Consider the following 3,277-nt stretch of genomic DNA (forward strand, 5'->3'; position numbering starts at 1 on the left):
GGCGGCGGGGGCGGCGGGGACGCCGACCTGCCGGCCACGCTTGGCGGCCCGCGCGCGCGTCCGGGCGCTTCCCAGCGCGACCCCGCCGCCAGCCTCCTCCGCGGACGGAGGCCTTCCCGGTCCGCTGCACAGCCCTTCCCGCGTCCCGTAGGTGCGGCCTGCGGCTCTACCGAGAGGACGCTCGCGGGGCTGTGCGGGCGTGTCTGACGCTGTCAGGTCGAGACCGTAAATGTCCCCCCGCTTCTCCTGAGACGGCAGGTTCGGAGGGGAACCGGCGTTATTCGTCCCGTCCGCGTTTTCGCAGCGCCTTCCGCGGCTGCCCTGATTTCTCCCTGGCCTCCGGGTTCTTGGGTCGCGTTCGCCCTGGTTCCCACTAGCTCCCCACGCCCCCGGGGGTCCCCGTGATGACCGCGGGCCCCGTCCTTAATGGCCCGCCAGGACCTTGTGGACCTTGTCCTCCGTCTCTTCCCTGCGGAGACTACGTTTGCTGCGCTTGGTACTCGACAGGGAACCTCAGCTGCAAACCGGGCAGAGGCCCTACAGGAGGCAGGACCGTGGGCGGAGGAGCGGACCGTGCTTTCCGTTCAGCGAGCGTTTACGTGGCGCGCTCTGCACGCTCGGCACCGCGCAAGGGCTCTGCAGACCTCAACCCGTTTAGTTCTTTGCGGCACTCCCCATCACCCTGTTTTACAGACGAGGAGCCTGAGATACAGCGAAGCCAAGTGCTTTGCCGGGAGACAAGCCCAGACGGGGGTCTTCCGGAGCCAAGACTTGACCCGGGAATGCTTGGCTGGGCAGAGGGTCAGGCGATCCGCTCAGAGGCACACTTGGGCGATCCGGGGGGGTCCCCGCCGGCACCTTGGCTTTTGGAGCTCGAGTGCGATGAGCGCAGTGACCGTTCCCGAAGCCGCCTTTGGTCTGACAGTCACCGGGTTATTTGTTCTTTGCTCTCACCCGCTAGGAACACTCCCCAAAGTCTCCAAGCAGAAGTGTGTGTGTCAGAGCACTGCTCCCAGACAACAGGGCAGAAAGACGGAAGCCTGCCGACCGTTGAAAATGGGTCTTCAGTTCAGGCGCTCGTCTGATTTGACCTGATGGGGCTAGCAGTCCCTGTACTTGCCTTCGTGTGTTGGCAGCGCGTGGATGTAGCCAGGGCTCCTGTTGCCAGTCTGGGGGGGGCTCAGAGGTCCGTGTCTTACACTCGTGCTCGGAGGGTTGAGAGAAGCCAGGGGTTGCTTGGGAGCTAGCTTGGTAGTGACAGCGGGAGGTATACAACTTGTCCTTAGGGTGTACTTGAGCAGAAGTTTGTGGGCTCCTAAGTTTGCGAGTCACCGGTTTATCCCTTGTTGCGTGCCTTTCGGGGCACAGTGCCTGGCACAGTTGGTGCTCAGTCCGTACTAGAGCATCTACGACAGGGGTCTTGTCAGCGGGAGTGTCTGGGAAAGGCAGCTGTGTGCGTTTTCTGTGGCTGCCATGATGTCACAAAAAAGCTGTTTAAAACAACAGAAATTTATTTTCTCACAGCATGGAGGCCAGATGTTCAAAATTAAGGTGTTGGCGGGGTTGGTGACTTTTTGGGGCTTTCTCGTGACTTTCAGGGAGGATCTGCTATATATTTTTCTCTGAGCTCCTGGTGCTCCCGGCTTGTAGACGCATCACCCCCATCTCTGCCTTGGTCTTCACGTAGTGGTCTCCTCTGTGTCCAAATTTCCCCTCTTCTCTCAAGGATGCCAGTCAGAGGGTTTAGGGCCCACTCGTCTTCAGTCTGATCTCACCTTAACTTGATCCTATCTGCAAAGACCATTATCTCCAAATAAGGCCACATTCGCAGGTACTGGGGATTAAGACTGGAAGATAATATCTTGGGGAACACAGTGTAACCCATAACGGAGAGCGTGTGGGGTAGGGGTGTTCTAGAGAAGGAAAACCAAGGTGCAAGGGTAGGAAGGGTCTAGAAGATCAAGGGAGTTGCAGGTAGTCCCACACGTGGCCTGCGTAAGAGGGTATGGAAGATTGAAGGAGTCACGGGTGGTCCCACCGGTGGTCTGCATGGAGCAGGTCACGGGACCAAAACGGGAGGGGCTGGGAGAGCCAGCCTGCTCTGGGGAGCGGGGCTGTGTGCCAACGTGGTTTCTCTCATAGTGAGCAAACACCGTTTCGGTGCACGGGAGACGTAGGCAGAACTGCCCTTCTGTGAGAACCACAGGGAATGTGACTTTTCCAGGGCCCCTGAGGTGGAGATGGGCGGTGTGTCCCAGCAAACTCCATTGGTCCCTGCACCCGGCGAGGTGGCCTGCAGGCTGGGAGCCGCCCTGGCCGCTCTCCCCTGGTTGGGGACCAGGGATTCCCCACTGGCAGCGCTGTGCCCCCACTGCCACAGGAGGGGGGGATTGCAGTCATTTCTGTGGGCCATGTGGCTGGGCTTGGGCACACTGGAGGGGGCCCTGCACACCGGGACTTACCTGGTATGCAGACCCCTCTTTGTTGCTCGGCACACAGGGGTTGCTTAATAAATGTAAGTTTTATTGTTACTGCTTGTGTTGCTTTTCTTAATCCGTTTTCAGACGGTGGGCACAGCGTCTCGTGTCTCAGTGCCCCCAGCATGCTGTGCAGCAGGGAGACAGGCGCTGTGGGAGTGGGATGGAGCTGGTAGACATTTGGGGACCTGGGCTGTTTGCCAGTGCAGGTCCAGTCTAGGACCTGCGAGGGCAGGTGCCATGCCTGGGGTCTGAGTCGGGGGCCCGTTTGTCCTCCAGGGCCAGGGGGTCGGGGGCACAGAGGTGAGGGATGGCCATCTAGGTTGGGGGTGGTTGCCATATGCTCTCTCAGACCTGGAATTTGTCTTGAAGAATGGGGGCTAAGTTGGTAAGGAAGGTCAACTGGCCATTTTTCACATTACCTGTCCCCCAACTGCGAATGGCTTGTGGATGCCAAGCCCCGCCTTGGCTACTTGACTGTCCTAGGCAGCTGTGACTGAAAGCCTCCCCACTGAGCAGAGCCCCGATCAAGGGGAGCACCAGACCTGTCTTCCCATCCTCAGGGACGGGAGGGGGTGGTGTGGGTGGGAGCACGGCCCTGGGGCGGGCGGGAGCCAGGGCCTGGGGTGCTGTTGGTCGGCTTTGTGTGAGGGTGCTGCTCCGTGAGGCCCTGAGTCAGCCGCTGTAGGGAAGCGTGAGGAAGCACGTTCTCAAGAAGGGAAGGGCCCGTGTTCTCTGCCTGTAAAGCGTGGCAACGAGCCCCCCTGCCCCCTGCTCCTGCAGAGACAGTGTTTGCCCTG

This window comes from Mirounga leonina, unplaced genomic scaffold (assembly GCF_011800145.1).
Source record: "Mirounga leonina isolate KUSES-001 unplaced genomic scaffold, KU_Mleo_1.0 Mir_195, whole genome shotgun sequence".
NCBI lineage: Eukaryota > Metazoa > Chordata > Mammalia > Carnivora > Phocidae > Mirounga > Mirounga leonina.